The following is an 18,330-nucleotide window of genomic DNA, read 5'->3' as shown; positions in this document are numbered from 1 at the left end:
ACAAATAAGAGGTGGAATGAAAAGCCGTAGGTTTATAAGGTCAGTATCTGTGGTCCTTGATCCTGTTGAGCTGCTATTTTGTTGGCATTACCCATTAAAATATTTATCTTCTGGTAAAAAATATTGTAATTTATTTTCTAAAATATCATGCTGTATGTTTAAAAATAGTTAGAAAACAAAAAATAGGTGGATACAGAGCATGCTGAAATTCCTGTTTTGGAAAGAGTTTATGTGCTCTTCAAATGTGTGGCCTTTAAAGGCTCACTGTGTATATAAAAAATGGAAGCAAATGTGTACACTTTGTAGTGAGGAATATTGCATAAAGCATTTTTATCTCTAAATACTTTGTCACATTCAGTAATAATAAATGCTTATTTCCACTCTACTCCCAGAGAAATTAAGGCAAAAAGAGGCTGTGTAATTCCTTTCTGAGCTACCAGGCAGTTTCATGCTTGTGTAAGGGATAAGTTTCAGTCACACAAGCAGAGGTCTCTATTACTGCATTTTGTATTCCAGCTTATATATAAAACAGTTGTTTGAATGCTTCTCTGACCAGAACTGAAGAATTCTTTGCTCAAGTTTTCCATACTTATGGCGAAGCAGGTAGGATTACTAACAGTCTCCACATTGCTTTGGTGACTCTTATACTTACAGAAAAACATCGCATATGAAGATATTCTATCATCAGTACACAGAAGAACTGGACTAATTCAAGTGGTTTAGAATCTTGAAATATTTTGTGAGATATGAAAATCCCCAGTGCACATAGGAGTGAAGTCACTCTCAAGCATGCTCTCCCTGTGTTCCTGGCCACCCATGATGAGAGTCTGTGAATTCAAGCTTGAAAAAAAATCTTGAACAGAAACAAAGATGCAGGAAGTGTCTACTTTAACCTTGCAAAATCATTTAAATTTAAGAGAGGAAGTTAATGTTCATACTTGAGAACAAGGAATGGTCTTAAAATAGGGCTAAGTATGTCTCAACTCTGCATTAAACTCTTCTTTTTTTGTCCCGCAATAACAATGTTATGTAGATAACCTAATGAATAAAAACAAGAACAATTTATGAAGGCAAGGTACCTATGAATTCAATATAAGACAGGCATGCCTTTGGCCATGAACTGTGATTGACATTTAAGCCTGGATTATAGGATCACTTTTGACAAAGAAGAGCTCAGGTTCAGAAAAGATTTGAAGAGCTTGGATGGAAAGCTGCTTGGGAAGCCCTGCTTGGCCTGGAAGCTGTGTGAAAGAGGGGAATAATTCCCATCTTGCTAATTTGACAATAAATGTTAAACTGTAATACAAGGTTATTGCTTGTCCAGCAATGTTAGAAGTTCACTTACTCCCTTCCCTTCTTGGCTTCTTTCTCTGCCATAAACTTAGTTTCAGCTGAGGACATATCTAAACCATATCAAGTGTTACACTGGCAGCAATTCACACTCTCATACTCCAGAGGGAAGACACCCTGATTCTGACTTCAGGAAGAATATCAGTCCTAGTATGCTCCCAAAATCCATGGGACTATCGAAGTCAACTCTGTGGAGCACATAAAATTTGACATATTAGGGATGTCTAGCCTGAGCTTTGTCTGGTATGCAAAGGTTGAGAACATGATACTAAATAGGCAAAACTAGCAATAAATAAGTCAGTCTGAAGATCTTTCCTCTACTTTCATCATGTCTCTGTGTGTTATATCAGACCTTTGTACATACCACCAAGATCAAAGACAGGCTCAGGGCAGTTCAGTGGTGGCTTTAAGTAGACCCATGTAATAATCTGCCTGTTGTAATTGTCAATAGAGTGAACCAGGAGAAAGGGTAGTATTCAAAGACTAAAGGTTGGGGTATTTTTACAAATACTGTGCCCAAAATGCAGATGAAGTCATATCGTAAGAAGACAGCTCTTAACACTTAGCTATGCAAGGGAGATATTTTTCTAGTCTCTAGTTTATGCTGTCCATTATCTAGGTTAAAATGGAGCATTCCAGAAGCTCTGACTCTTGTTAGCCTTTTGGGCAGTTGATCATTATAAGTGATAATTACGCTCCTGACAACAGGTTAAGCCAGATGCTCAGGAGCGGCTGCTCTTGGCCTTTTGGTGAAGTCACTTGTTTCATGGTATGAAGGAATCATTCCTGGCATCTTGCTAGGGAAAAGGCCATAAAAGTCAGGGGAAATTTTGCTGAATACAAGGTGCAGTATTACATCACAATGATAGAAATGTACATCAATAACAAAGAATGGAGAAAATGATGGCAGCTCGTAGAGGGTAGGAAAAATACCTCCTGGGCATCATTAGTCAGTGATTACTGCTCATCAGAAAGAGCTATTAGGAGTGGCATCTGGATCTGTTTCAAATAGTCTAGCTCTGGATTGTGGGAATATGACCTAGAGGCTTTTCTTCCATCGCAGGTAAAGTTCAGGTGTTCAGGATTTCTTTGCTAGTAAGTTTTGTGAAGAGAGGAAATAAAAGTTTACAGGGGAAGGTCACAGGTACTTTACTAATGGCAGAGTGGAAGGAAAATGCTTGAAAATCTTGGTTCTGACATTCCTTGAACCAGCAGATAATTGTGTAATTCCTCTGACTCTCCATAAACATCCCAGAAGGCATCTCAGAGATTGTGAGAGTGGTTACAAGGATAATCACTTGCTGTCACAATGAGGGGTTTACGAGTTTCCCGTAAATAAGTAGACCATGCAGGGAAATGTTTTGAAGGAGCTTTGATTCTGTTTTCTCTAATGGATTCAGAGGTGATTCTTTAAAACTTGTCTTTATGGATAGGAAATTGCAGTGAGGTTTTATTTCTTTTTTTTTTTTTTTGTACCATATGCTTGAAAATGTTTTGAATGAAGTACTTTTGAATCTGTCAGTATGCTCAGAAGACTGTGTTGTCTTAATCATACATATGCACAGATAATTCCATCTCCATAGCAGAGCTCATTTGTGTTGTCATCTGTCCATGAAATGCACCTTTCTTTTTTTTTTTGTTTGTTTGGTTTGTTGCTGTTGTTGTTTGTGTGTAATTTTTGGGAAAACTGAATCAGACAGAGAAGATAACAATATGTGGTTTGGGTTTGTTGGGGTTTGGTTTTGTTTTTCACAAATACAGAATTATACAGAATACAGAATTAACCAGGTTGGAAAAGACCTTTGAGATCATTGAGTCCAACCTATCACCCAACACCATCTAATCAACTAAACCATGGCACCCAGTGCCTCATCCAGGCTCTTCTTAAACACCTCCAGTAATGGTGACTCCACCACCTCCCTGGGCAGCACATTCCAATGGCCAATCTCTCTTTCTGGGAAGAATTTCTTCCTAACATCCAGCCTAAACCTCCCTGGGTGCAGCTTGAAACTGTGTCCTCTTGTTCTGGTGCTGGTTGCCTGGGAGAAGAGACCAGCCCCCACCTGGCTACAACCTCCCTTCAGGTAGTTGTAGAGAGCAACTGAAATTGGAGTAGCTTTCCATACTGTGTGGTCATCATGATGAAGCTCGATTTCTCACCATGGAAATTTTGAATTTCAGAACCCAGAATATCTGAAGATATTGTGTGCAGTAAACGGTGACATTCGCTCCCAGTATATTCCAATGAGATCTGAAGTCTCAGCCTTTGGTATTCATGCACATGTTTGCACATGAAGGAGCTAACATAAACAGATATTTGTGTGCTTCATTGCTTCACTTTTCTTAGGCAAATGCATATGAGAAAATATGCATGGTTCCAGGAAGAGCATATTAAAAACTCCTTATCAGGGCTAAACACTTTCAGGGAGCCTCAGGGGGATGATAAGAGTTCCTTCCCTGGTTTTGCTGTTCTTCAAGAGAATATTGCTAAAGGGCAAGCTGTGGAGGGGAAAAAAAAAAAAAAAAAGGTAAAAAAAGGTAGTGTTCCCCGTGGAGAAACAAAGACAATTCAGTTTTTTGAGTTGGTTTAATGAAGAAACATATGGCATGATACTTGTGCTGGTCTAGATGTTTTTTTCTGCTTTCTCATCTCAAAGGGACCATCTCAAAGGTTTGGTTGGGTTTTTTTTTTGTCATAAGCACAAACATTGTCTAACGATTGGGGAGACCTTGTGATCAGCTCTGCTGATGTTAGTGTTTCCTTTAGGAACTAATAAAAACACCTCAAGAAAAAAAATATATTGAGGAAAGATTGTAGAGTAACATATTCACGAATTACTGCTTTGGGTTTCCCTGGAGTAAGTATGAAGAGTGGATGTGTGAGAGCATGTAACAAAATTGTGATTGTTTGTTCCTCTTTATTGTTGTTAAACCGTGTTATTCTGTTTCATAATATATTTGTGTTTGGCTCTACTCACCCAAAACGAACTAACTTTGGGGTGTGTAAATCTTTCTTAGGTCTGAAGTCTTGCCTGAAAAATATGTGGGAACTTGCCTGTCTCCTCCCCCTACCAGTTAAAGCCTATAACTCTATATATTTCCTGCTGCATAATATTCTGCCTTTAAGCCTTTTTAGAATTAAAGCATTTGAGGAGAGAGATGATACTTTGGGAGTTTCAGTGGGTTTGATATTTCCAAGTGCATGCCTTCTGTGATGCTCTTTAGCATTTCTTGACAATTTCTAGGCAGAAAATTTGAAACCTTTGTGGAACAAACACACAAAACAGAGTTAGATGTAGCTCAAAATCTCAGACTGATGTAGTGTCTCTTATTCCTTGCTTTTCTTAAGGTTGTTAACACGTGGGCCCCTTTGGGTTCAGAACAGTTTCAAGGTCTTCATTCTATGCTTAGATCAGTAAAATACACTCTCACTTTTTCATGTTTCCATTGATTTCAGAAAGTCTCCACACTGAGTTCAGACATCCTGGTCTGAGGACATAGAAGAGAATAGCAAATGAGATGGGAAGGGTTAAGCATGAAAAATAGCCATTACAACAATGTGACATTTCCTGCTCTTCGGCTGTTGGCTATCATTTGTTCTGAAAGTGGTTTTCCTTGTCCAAGTAATCTATGATTGGTAGTTTTGAAGGTGAATTGAGGCACTGTTAGTTTTGTTTGTCTTTGTTCACATTGTGCAGATAGCTGAACTTCTTTGATGAAGATATGGTGGTTCCTCCAGAGTATTTAAAAACTGCAAGAATAGCAGCTGGGCTGGGAGATGGTGAAGGAATATCCATGTGACTGGAACTCTAGATTAAGTTTAGCATTTGAAGTTCATGAGGGCAGGTCTGCTAATTGCTTTGTATCTCATTCTATCCAAGTGCATCAGGCTGTCATTTGTGTGGTTTACATATATATATCAACTGAAGCTCATGGACTCACCCCTGCAACTTTTTCAATTAGAGATCAGGAACTTAACTATTAGTGACTGCTTAGCTACAGTGACACAACCGCTGAATACATACAGTGTTGCTGTATCAAACAGGGAGTGTGCCACTCCCTTAGGAAGCATTTCTTACGTGAAGTGTTGTTTTTGTTGATGCAAGTGGAGATGGGCTGAGTATGAAGAGGTGGACAAAAATTTCCAAGAGAATTCATATGTAGTATTGCATCACTAAGCCAAAAAGAAGTGTAGAGCGGTAGTGTGAAGGCACTACCAATGAGTTTTAAGTGCTCAGAGGTAGACGCTGATTTAAATGCTTCCTCTACATTGCCATTCCATGGCTGAAATTCCTCTTTCTTGCTATGTGTTATTATGGAAAATTCTAAAGAGTTTTGAGGTCCATTCTCAGAGGTAATTTGAAAACCAGCAGGAAGAGAAAATTCCTGCACCAGAGAGTTTCAAATCTAAATGGACAAGTGCAGCAAGGAAGAAAGGGGTGATACCCTCATCCTGCTTCCACACCTTTGATTCCTTCCTGTGTGGCTGCAAAGCCTACTGTCCCCTGTGCCACACACTCTCTCAATTTCCAAATGTAGCCTCAAGACTAACATTTAGGACCTTCCCGAGGACCAACCTTAGAAGCATTGCAGACCTCTGGTACTAAAATGAGTCAAAATCTGCCACTGGAGGTTGGCAGTCACGGTCTCCATTTTGATCCTCCTACTGAAACTGATGCCCCTGCCTTTTGTCCCAGTGCCTTTTGGTATACCCAGCAAGTTCTTGTAGCTGCAGAGTGGGGAAGCGAGTCCTCGTGGATTCTGGTGTCATATACTAACTAAAAAGAGGTGCCATGTCGTGGCAGGAGTGCTGTTGTTCATTTCTGTGCTTTCTGCCTGCTGTTTTTTGACCCCCTCTGTTGTGTCCTCCCTCCCTCTTGTGCCAGTGTGTGCCAGTCCCCCCTGGCGGGATGAGTGCACAGCTGGGCTGTGCAGCTGGCATGGCAGGGGCAGGAGGCGAGGACAAGCCCCGTACCAGCTGCACCCTCACACAGGAAGGCCTCCACAGCCTGTGTCTGCATCTGCCTGAGAGGTGATGTGTCTGCCGGTTTACTATTTGCGTGTGGCTTGCTGCCCTTACAGCTGTGTGAAAGCCATGGGACTCTGTTCCATCCTCCCCCATGCCTCCCACAGGAGGATGAGCATGCCTGGGGGATTCTTCTGAGGTGGTGACTACCCCCTGCTCCGCTGAGCGTGGGAGCTGCAGCTGGCGGTACCGGGTGGGCATTCTTCAAGTTGGGATGTGCATCTCTGGGGGGCCAAAACAGACTGCACCAAAACCACGAGAAGTTGGGAGCTGTGGTAGGATGATAAAGGATGTGGTCCTTTTCTCTGAAGAGTGCCATCATCCTTTCATTGCCCTTCCTGTATCCCTGATGTCTTTAAACTCTATTTCATCTTCCACCTTTAAATTTGCTTGAACACGTGTCGTCATGTGCACCTGTGCTTCACCCACATGCTGTAGTTAGCAAGCTTCCTCTTGTAGTACTCCCAGCAACACCACTTCCCTCATTTTGGCACAAGGTAGTTTGTCTTAGGGGAGTATTTCTTAAAGCACTGTGGCGTCTTGAATTAACATCTGATACAAATGTTGCTGAAAAAAAATTGGATCCCTCTTCCTGTGCAGCAGGTATAATAGGGCTTCTTAAAAGGCACAGTTTGGGAATAACCCAAATCCTTAATTAGCCTTCCTTGTCTATGCCAAACACACACTGTTCAGGCACTTTTGTTCTTTTCCCATGTCTGGGAGGCAGTACAGTCTTTAAAGACTTCAGTGAAGCCACTTGTTGATTTTTCTGTGTTTTAAATAACATCTGTGTTTTGAGGCTGATAGTGGGGGATCACTGTCTTAGTCAGTCATCTTATTTAAGCTAACTAACTAGCGTGTTGTCAAAAATATCTCCGGTTTGGAAGAAGTCTGACGCATTTTTGCTCTCACTTCTTTAACAGATCAGTTTGCATTTTCTCAGCTCCCATGCAAAGGGAGTCTGCCACCCTGGAACCAAGCTCTCATTTGAAATAACCTATGAAATATGCATGAAAGAATTCAGATATTTTTTTGTTTATTCTTAATTATTCCTAATTAAATGTCAGATGATCACTTGAGATAGTTGAAAGATAAAATGCTTATTCTACACTGAGCTCTTCAGATCCATCATCTCTAAGTTACTTACGTGCTGTAGTGCTGCTGGTGAGTGGCTCAGGTTTGTCTCCTATGAAGGAGAAAAACAAAAGCTCTTTCAAATGCCCAGTTTCTGTGGGTGAATATAGGCTCTTGACAATAGCCATGCACACATGCTGTGGTGTTAGCAGCCATCAGCCTGGGTGTGTGACCCACTGTGTATTCTGTCTCAGTCCTCCCACATCTGTCTCTGTAGCCATGCTCCAACTGATGTAGAGGGTACTGTTATGTGATGGGTGTCTGTTCCAAGAGTGGGAAAGGGGCAGGAGGTATACAGCTTTTTTTCACTGTGTTCTCACCAGTGATGCTCACACTTTGCCCTAGGAAAGTACTTGGAGGTTAACCAGGCAGAGGCCATGTGGAGGTACTCTTGGCTCTTGATGTGGCGTGGTAAATCTTCACCCCATCCCCATGGACTGGTCTGGGGACAGGAGGTTTAATGATTAGTACTTCTAATCCCCTAAAGCTCCACTGACTCTCAACTCTGCATGTTATAGGTGATGTGTAAAGGACTTAAAGCTTCTATTGTAGCCTGAGATTTATTGAGGCAGGAGTGTATTTCTCATGGTTGCCTTAGGGCTGTAGAAGGCAATAGATTGCTGGATTTTGTCTATAAATGCACCATACATTGAGTGGAAGTTGTCCTTCTGCCAGATTTAAACCACGGTACTATGCTGCTTGTGCTGTCGACGCACTACAGACTAAAAAAAGGTTACCTTGTCCCTCCTTATAGAATCATAGAATGGTTTGGGTTGGAAGGGACCTCCAAAGGTCATCTAGTCCAACCCCCTCTGCAGTAAGCAGAGGCATTCTCAACTAGATCAGGCTGCCCAGAGCCCTTTTGAGCCTCACCTTGAATACCTCCAGGGATGGGGCTTCGGCTACCTCCCTGGGCAACCTGTTCCAGTGTTCCACCACCCTCATGGTAAAGAACTTGTTCCTAACCTCTAACCTAAATCTACTCTTCTCTAGTTTGAAACCATTGCCTCTCATACTATCACTACAGGCCTTTGTAATCAGTCTCACTCCATCTTTCTTGTAGCCCCCTTCAGGCACTGCAAGATTGCTATAAGTTCTTCCTGGAGCTTTCTCTTCTCCAGGTTGAACAACCCCAGTGTCTGTCTTCATAGCAGAAGGTAGAGTGCTCTGTGACCTCCTAACTCTACAGTCTAGTAGTCCCTCATTCAACAGATGGTCTGGGCAGCTACTTGGGCATCTAGAGGATCAGAAGCCTTTCTTTGATTGCTGCTATATACAGTGACTACTACTTTGCTTTCCAAAGCAAGGGTGAGATGGAGATTTGTATGTGATGTTAAAGAAAGAAAATACTCAAGAATGAGCAAGTTCAAGCCAAGACTGTTTTGAGATTATGTTTTCATCAGTTGTGTGGAAGTTGACAGTGTTGCCTTTTGTGGTGCTCCTGTAATTGTGTGTACTCCCTGGTAAGTCTCTGTGTGTGCCTCTGTGTATTCCTATTAACTCATGACAAAAAGCTCCAAGAAGCACTGGCAGGTCTGTATTGCATGCAGCCTGGTATGGCTCTGTAATGAATCCCCAAGTGGGAATTTCCATTTCCACTTCTAGCCTTTGTCTCCTGCTGTGGATTATCTACACACATGTAGTTCATGGTTTAGGTGGGCTAACAAACCAGGAAGGTCCCACTCCCTACCCAGGTTCTAAACACGTTGTATACAGACATGGTGGGTAATTGACTCTTTCATGGGAAAAGAAGCACAAGCAGCAGAGCACAGACCTGCTGCCTGCAGACAGCCATTTGCTTGCTGGACCATCCTAAGCCACTGATTTGGCACATACAGAACATATTAGTGACCCTGCCAGGGCACTTAATAAGATTTTATTTTTGTCTAAGCAAAGTGGGATGGACAATGACTTACAATGATATACAACCTGAACTCCTGTAAATGACAGGGGGTGTTCTAACAGGATGGCTTTCTGCCTTTAAGACTAAGCAGGAAAATGTTGTAATGCTGTGGGTTTGGGATAGGGTTTTTTGTTGTTTGCTTGGTTTTGGGGTGTGTGTGTTTTTGGGATATTTTTACTATCACTTGCAAGTGGGAATTGAACAAGCAAAGAAAGGCCATTATAACTGTGGTTTCAGGGGCTGTTCAGCTTGGAACAAAAGGATTTCTTCACATTCAACCTCATTAGTCTGATTAGTGGGCTTGTAAAATGAAGCATGAAAATGAAACATGACATAGACATGAATTGGGTGTACTGAAATCTACACAGACTGCTGCTTAGAAATTAAAGGATGACAACCATCTTCTCTCAGCTGTTAGAAAGGTTATATTTTCAAAGTAGCTCATTTTTGTAGAGCCCATAAATTACATTTCTTTAACTGCTAAGAGGATACACTAAGAAGCTGCACCCCTTTTTTGTTTTTTATTTTCTTCTTCTTCTTCTTCTTTTTTTTTTTTTAATACAGCAGAAAAATCTGAAGATGTAACAAATTATCAGTAGAAAGAAATGTTGGACAAGAGCATGTTCTGATTGGGTAGAAATGGTGCCAGTCTACTTGTTTCCATTTTGAAAATGGAGAGAATAGTTGGTGTTACTTTTGAAAAGGCTTCTTTGTATCCTGCTGAACTCTGCCCTCAAGTGCATTTTGTCCTCTTTCTTTGGTTATTTCACAAATATTTGTTTGGTTAGATCTTGAGTGGAGATCCTGAAGGAGACTGAGTTTACTTTTTCAGCATTAATTCTGTTACTGGCACCTGTGCGGTGTAGGTGCAACACAGTTTCCTTTATCTAGTATTAGCTGTACAGCTACAATGTAGTATCTTTAAAATTGGTTTCGAATGCTTGTTTTTCTTAACAGAATTTAGTCCCACAATCCAGTATCTCCTTCACTGTGGGCTGACTGAGCTCTATGTATGTCTCATAATGTCAAAACTAGACCTGTGCAACTGCAGTGTGCTACATGACTGTGCAACTGTCCCATGTCCTTTGTCTTCTGTAAATCACTTTAAATAAATAAATGGAATCGTAGAATCAATAAGGTTGGAAAAGACCTCAGAGATCATCAAGTCCAACCTATCACCCCACACCTCATGACTAATTAAACCATGGCTTCAAGTGCCACATCGAATTCCCTCTTGAACACCTCCAGGGATGGTGACTCCACCACCTCCCTGGGCAGCACATTCCAATAGACAATTACTCTTTCTGGGAAGAACTTTCTCCTCACCTCCAGCCTAAACTTCCCCTGGTACAGCTTGAGACTGTGTCCTCTTGTTCTGGTGCTGGTTGCCCGGGAAAAGAGACCAACCCCTACCTGGCTACAACCTCCTTTCAGGTAGTTAGAATAGAATAGAATTAACTAGGTTGGAAAAGACCTTTGAGATCATCAAGTCCAACCCATCACCCAACACCATCTAATCAACTAAACCATGGCACCAAGTGCCTCATCCAGTCCCTTCTTAAACACCTCCTGTGATGCTGACTCGTAGAGAGCAGTAAGGTCTCCCCTGAGCCTCCTGTTCTTCATGCTGAACAACCCCAGCTCCCTCAGCCTCTTCTCACAGGGCTTGTGCTCGAGACCTCAATAAATAAAATTGAGCATGTATTTCAGTGCTGCTGTAGTACTGCTTTCAAAGATGAGTCATGGTGGTACTGAGAAGATCCCACAACTCCTTTTGTAACTGTGTAATCAGCATTTCCAGTAAGAGTATCTGGAAAAGGATTTCTAAATGCTCTCAAATATTGTGAAAAAGAGAGCTGGAAATGTTAGGTCAGGAATAGAATTTGATATCTTAGTAATGAGGAAAAGGAGAATCTGGCTGGGCAGTGCAGCAAATTGAGGAAGTACCTGATTGCTCTGAAGTGAGCTGTTGTGCATGAGGGCTGCTGAGCACAAGTGTGGTTTTGGTCTTAGCAAGCTGCTGCTATATTTTGGCTCACTAGCAATGGCAAAGTTGGGTATTAGCCCAGTGGGTGTGATATACTGTTGCCCTTCCAGGCAGTGAAGCTGCTTCAAATGCATGATGTTCTATAATGCCCAGCCACAAAGTATTCCCATGACCCATGGAACTAATATATTGCCAGGCTTATTTACTTCCACCTTCTTGCTCCATATATAAGTGAATTGTGTGCTAAACTAAGTAGATGGGTTTTGTGTAGATGGCCTGTGTTAGGGACAGCAACGTGCAATTCAAGGAACAGCAGTGTGTGCTGGGCACAGCCACAGCATGTCCTGCAGCATGATGGGTACTCCCATGAGTATCTTACAGAGATGATGGGTTCTATAGGCTGCAGAAGACCTGTTTTTCAGATGCTTGGAATGCTCACCCCTTAGGAACTGGTTTGTGGCATTGGCTTTGCAGACACAGGGGATTTCTTTCCTTGATGTGAGTAAGAATCAAAATAGTCTTCAACAGATTTCCCTGGAAAGGAGGTGTGAGGTGGGGAAAATGGAAGGGGAGGGAAGTGGGGTCATTTCTGTTTTCTTGGAAATGTCCTAAGGAATGACTCGGCAGGAGGCAGATGGGGTGTTTTCTGCTGCCTGAGGTGTCTTGTTTGGCACCCAGTCTCATACACAACAGGGAAAGCATTCTTCTTGTGAGTTTTGAAAAGTGCCTGCTTTGAGCAGGTTTCAGGACAAGTCTTGAGTATGCCCGGTGTGGCAGTCTGCCATTCAGAGACACCTGCTGTGGTTCTTGAGCTCTGGGCACTGGCACTTTTCACCCTATTCTTTTCAGCACAGGTTTGTGGAATTTGTGTACTGAACAGGTCAGAAGAAATCCTGCATAAACAAACAACATATTTAGCGCAGTGTGCGTCTTTCTCATACAAAACCGCCGTGTAAACAAACCTGCCCATCAGGGACTGTGTTAGCAGAACGGCGGAGAGCACTGACGACTTGAATGTTCCCTGTCTTTCCTGTGAACCTAAATGGGTTCCAGATACTTCACTGATTCCTGCTTCTTCTGCTGGTTACCTAGATAAGTATTTTAGTGAGTTGTTTTTTGTTTGTTTTTGTTAGGGTTTTTTGGTTTGTTTTGTTTTTCCTAAAAATGCTTTCTACTTGGTTTTTCATGAGGGGAGGGAAAATATGTAAGGGAGTAGGTTGCAGAAGTCACTCTAAAAATGAAAGCACAAGATAAAGTGTTTATTTAGAACATTAAGATATAATTGATGGTTACAAAACCCAGGGCTTTGTCTACTTTTCACAGTGTTTGAGTGGCTTTGCTTCTTGCTGTAGCTCTGGGGAAGGCAGAAAGAGGGTGCTAGATAAGAGGAAACCCATCACATAGGAGTTCAAGTTGTTGCCTATCATAAACCTCTTCAGAAGGCAGGTTTTTGAGAGGGGAGGGAGAGAGAGGCTGACCAAAAGTTAAAGGATTCATTCAGTGTTGGTGTCTCCTTTATCTTTGCAACTTCTGCAATGATCAGACTGGGCCTAAAAGAGATGATACTGTCAACTCCAAAAATTGACTTGAGATTAAATGAATTGAAGCTGTGAATGAGAACTTGTGTTAAAAGGTACAAATATATTAAAAATTATGATCTTCTCTGTATTTGGGCCAGGACAGGAAATCTCATCCTGATGTTTGTAGCTGAGGTTAAAACAATGGAGAGCAGTTTTCCCAGTAAACTTCCACTGGTTTGATTTCTGTGAGCTTCATTGTGCATCAGGGACTGCAGTTAAGGACAACACTATCTGTGTTAACAGTAAGGCAATTATTTATTGCCTGCACTTCCAGGAAAAACGCCAATAGATGTCATGCGACATAGCTAAAAACGGATGGTGACGACATCCATTTTCTGTTTGGTTGGACCCAGTGTAATAGCATCGTGTTGCTGCTGTCTGGAGGAGGGGCTCCATTAAAATTATGTCTACCTCTGCTCATCATGTCAGGTAACTTTTGTGGTTTGCCACTTGGGAGTTCTTGCAACTGCTCCTATGAAGTAATGCCAGCACTTGGACTTGTTAAATCTCATGCCCTTGGACTCTGTCCACCCATCCAGCCTGGCAAGGTCCCTCTGCAGAGCTCTCCTACCCTCTAACAGATCAACTCCTGCCCCCAGCTTGGTGTCATCTGCAAATTTACTGATGATGGACTCAATGCCCTCCTCCAGATCATCAATAACGATATTGAACAGGATGGGGCCCAGCACTGATCCCTGGGGACACCACTGGTGACTCGTGGTTTTTCTTTTTTTTTTAAATTTATGTTTTTTCCTTTCTGTTTCAAATTACAGCCTTTGCCAGTATCGCGAGAAAAGGACGGAAAGACTTTCAGGGCAGTGGTTTTTTTGTGGGGTTTTTCACTAGAGAATCTAAAGTAAAGTTTAGTTGCATGAGCAGTTGTAACTGGGAAAATGCTCCCTGTCGATGTCTTTAGAAAGAACTTTATTCTGGAAGACTACTGAAGTGGTGTTGCGATCACTTCATTGTCGCTTTTGCCAGCAGGTGCATTTTCATTTTGCCTGTGGGAGTGTTAACCTTTGAATTTTTTTCTGACTTGTGGCTTACAGCTGGACAGAGAGATCCTTGTGGGTCACTTCTTTGGGGCACCTCGGAGTTCTCCAAGTTCTGAACAGCCAGGATCTAGTGTAAGTGTATAAGGAATATCCAGGGCTGGAAATACCAAGGGATAAGCTAGACTTGGAAATAGCACCCTGAGTAAGGTTTTTGGTGTCTGTCCAGTATGTAGCAGCAACTGGAAGTGATGTAATGAGTCTCTGTGCTTCTCTCTATCATGGGCTGTTTTTTTTTCTGTCCTGAACACACAATTATTTTTATGGGGAAAAGGTTTAGGGAACCACAAATATGGATTTGCTCCCCACTAGACTTGTCTCTATGATGCTAACAGGGCTAAAAGATCAATCCTGTACTGCTGTTGGCTTTACAACCTTCAGCTTTCTGGGGAAATTGCTCAACTCTGCTCTCACTTCTCAAACTGCAGGAAAAACTTTATGTATGGATGGAATTTTTAGGATTTTGCTTGAAGTGCAGTGTCAAGGGGATGACGAAAGAATCTGTGAGCCAGCCAAACTTTTTCATACATAACCCTGCCATCCTTTCCTTGAGCAGCAAATGGAAAACAGACATCTAAAATGTAAGGAAAATGCTTGAACTGGGGGGGTGGTGGTGTGGCAGCTATCAGGGGGATGCACCAGCCTCCTGTGACTTGGAGCATTAAATCTGCATTCGTGTCAGGGTAAGGATTGCAGTCTGACATGCCCAGCAGCTAAAGCAGGAATGGGGGTTTGGACATTTTTAACATGAGCTCAGATTGAGAACCACAGAAAGTTGAGAGTCTGAGGAAAAAGGGCTGGGCATCTGGCTGATAGTTGTATTAAACAGATGGCGCAAGGACTTGACCAGAAATACCGGAAGACCCCAAATCTGCTAAAATCTGCTGCTTGCAACAAGGGGCAGGTAGAGATGAGGTAGGTTGGAGCAGGCTTGTGAGGAGGGGAAGGTGAGCTGGGGAAGGGAAAAGCAGCATGAAGCATGAAGAAACCAGAACGATGAAACCATAGACCTAGGTAAGGACTGCAAGCTACAGGAAAAAATGAGATTTGTGTTAGAGGAAAGGCCAGGAATCAAAACTAAGCAATAAAGGTTGCTTGCTGCAGCCGAGAAGCATGTTCATCTGATGAGAAACTGGAGGACTTTCCATGTTTGATGGATGAAAAAGCCAACAAGCTGCTGTTACTGTGTTTTATTTAGGACCTTTGGTCCTTCTGGAACTACATGCTGGAAGGTGACATCAATATGCTTAGAGGAGGCAACACTTGAGGTAGATTTCTTCTGCCACAGAAGACTTAGCTGTAGGTTTGCCTTTGCCACTGCTGTGGGAAGACAGAGATTCAATCACTAGAGCTGTTGGTGTAATACTTTCTTGCAAAACCCAGCCAGTGCCAGCCCTTCAAGATCAACAGTCAGGTTGGTGGAGCTTCACTCTGGTTTTCTGGTGCTGATGCCTTTGATGAGGCTCTCGCTTGCCAGTTTTGTCTGTAATTACAAGATGTAAACACAGACTTTTTCAAGTGGGAGTTTAGGGAGCTTTGTTTATTTTTCCTTTTAATGTATTTTATATATGTGATCCAAGTCCAAAGAGCTTCCAGCCATTGCTGTTAAGATGTAGCAATTTCCATAGCAGGTTACACATGAGAGGGTGATGTAGCTGCTGTTGCCCACAGCTGCCTGTTACTGTTGGATATCAAAGGCAGTAGTAGCTGGTGCTGGCTGGCTTGCAGGCAGTCTTTGCAAGCCAGGTTCATGCATGTGCTTCCCTAATGAGACATCTTAAGTAAGTTACTAACAGAGATGTGACTGAAGTGAGTTAAATAACTCCTTTATTACAGAAACTGAGGATTTCTTCAAGGAAAATTTTCCATGTGAGGTCTGTAGCACATCACAGACTGCAGGCTGGCTTTCAGACAAAGGAAACACCCATGGTGCTCCCAAATGTTCATTTATTAATGGTTTGAAGCCAATTTTAATGTGAAAACCCCAAAGAATGGGGTACATACCAACTGCTGGAGCCTTCCTATGGTGCTTTTGCAGCTTCAATTGTCACGGTGGGAAGGCAGCACAATGAAGAGCCCAGGAGAGAGGGAATCCAGGCCTGCTTTCCCTGCAGGTGAGGGTGAGCTCACACACAGCCTCAGATGGGAGCAGAAAAAGGACATGTGACAGATTTTGTTGTCCCAGGAAATTATACTGTTAAGGCTTGCTATTTTTTTTTAATGGTGTTTCTTCTTCCCTTGCAAAGCCTATAATACATATGTGTATGTATGTAAAACCACTAAAGGAGGGTGTGTGTGGAAAAACTCAAGAGCACTACCAGTATATCCCTTAAGGTACTTGAACATGGGAGTGGGGAATGCTGGTAGCTCTTCAGAATGAGTGCTAGCATTAAGCTATTTGGACACCCCAAAAAATAATGCCTCGTGGCACTGGTTTATATTGGCAGTTTGTGATTACAACCCATAAAAGACAGAAACTGATCTGAAGAAGTTAATTATTAGTTAAAAGATTGGCTTTTTTTGTTTTTTTAAACCCTCAGTTGAATAAGGATCTCACGTGTTGTGAGTTATCTCAGAGCAGTGAGTTAGTCTTTGTGCCCTGAAGATCAATGGGACGTTTTAAAAGGGAGTCTAGCAGGCACACGATCACTCCCTCTTCACCGCTGGGTGTTGTGTGATTATCGTTAATTACAACAGATTTAAAAGCAAGGAGTTACTTTCTACTGTCTGCTAAGCATCCCATTGAGAAAAGGCAGCAATGATAGCCTACTTACGCAGGTTATTCAGAAGATTTGCTGTTGCTGAAGCTCCATAGCGTCTATATGGGCACTGCATTGGTTATCAGAAGAGTGAAGCACCAATGGCTTCTACACAGTCCAGGCTGAATTTAAGTGCATGCTTGGAAATGAGTTTCTTAATCACAGGGCTGGAGCACCTCTCCTATGGAGACAGATTCTCTGAGAGAGTTGGGGCTGTTCAGTCTGGAGAAGAGAAGGCTCCGAAGAGACCTAATTGTGGCCTTCCAGTATCTGAAGGGGGACTTTTTAGGATGTTGGGTGGTGATAGGACTGGGGGGATGGAGCAAAACTAGAAATGGGTAGGTTGAGATTGGATGTTAGGAAGAAGTTCTTCCCCATGAGGGTGGTGAGATAGGTTTTTAAGACCAGGCTGGATGTGGCTGTAACCAATCTGATCTGGTGTGAGGTGTCCCTGCCCATGGCAGCGGGGGTTGGAACTGGATGATCCTTGCAGTCCTCTCTAACCCTGACAATTCTCTGTGTCTGTCCTACAGTTTGATCACTTATTACACAGACAAAGGTGGCAGTTTCTGTACGGAAAAGCACTGGCATGTTAACAACAGCGTCAGGATAAAGGACGGGGTGGATGAAGCACAGGCAGGCTTGTCAGGGTTGTCAGAACACAATACAATATATTCCTGCCACAAAAACTGAAATGGAGAGCTGTGGCAATGCAGCTTCTGAAATATAATTGTCAACCTAATTTTCTTCCCTTTTTTTCTTTTTCCTTTTTTTCCTGTTTTGTTAGGGCAGCATTACAAGAGCTCCTTGGACAAAAATAACACTTCTGAAATGGAAGCAGCAAGCTGAGCCATAGGACGTATTTCAGAAGGGTGGTCTGCAGGCCACTAATTCTCCATTTGAGGAAAGCTGGGTAAACTGTATGGAAAGCTTGATGGTACAGACCTTGGTAGGCTACTTCCTAGCTCTCAAATATGGGTAACTTCCATTTATTTTTTGATTCTTCAAAGATCAATGCAAACCTTTATTTTCTATAAATAATTTAATAAATACTTTTGTTTTACAGTGATACAACAAATAACAAACTCATCGCAAACAAGTCACAAAGGATTTAGGATCAGTATACTTTAATAAGGTATCAGTGTCAAAATACATTTCCTTATCAAGTTAAAGTTCCCATACAGTTATAATATCGTCAATAAGAATTCAGCAATATAGATTATGAAATAATTATGATAAAAAGTATGATTAATATTAAGACTTGGAATATTTTTTTCAGAGTGTTTTAGTAAACTGTTAGGGCATAACATTTTTAATGCTGAAACTAAACAAAGACGAAATAAAAGAGCAGTATTCAAGTGTCTTGAATCCTCGAAGCCTTTAAGTCCTTGCCACGGCAAATTTGTCAGACCTGGCTTGCCAATTTCAATCAGATTGTTAGGCTTTTAATGTATTTTTTCCACACAGGAATAACTTCACTTTGGGAATAGATTATTTTTTGCAATAAACTCTTGAAAGATTGCCTACAATAGGGACTGT

At 42.0% G+C, this 18,330-nt stretch overlaps 1 long non-coding RNA gene across 1 annotated transcript in view; it reads left to right on the top strand.

The window, feature by feature from the left end:
• LOC128897904 (uncharacterized) overlaps window positions 1-17,927 on the top strand; it is a 48,196-nt gene extending 30,269 nt beyond the window's left edge. Inside the window, exons 2-3 of the long non-coding RNA XR_008462633.1 lie at window positions 17,579-17,769; window positions 17,858-17,927. This is a non-coding gene — a long non-coding RNA (uncharacterized LOC128897904). The remainder of the gene's footprint in view (window positions 1-17,578; window positions 17,770-17,857) is intronic.
• Window positions 17,928-18,330: the final 403 nt, after the last annotated feature.

This window comes from Dryobates pubescens, chromosome 16, assembly GCF_014839835.1.
Source record: "Dryobates pubescens isolate bDryPub1 chromosome 16, bDryPub1.pri, whole genome shotgun sequence".
NCBI lineage: Eukaryota > Metazoa > Chordata > Aves > Piciformes > Picidae > Dryobates > Dryobates pubescens.
This window is presented reverse-complemented; position numbering and strand designations above follow the sequence as displayed.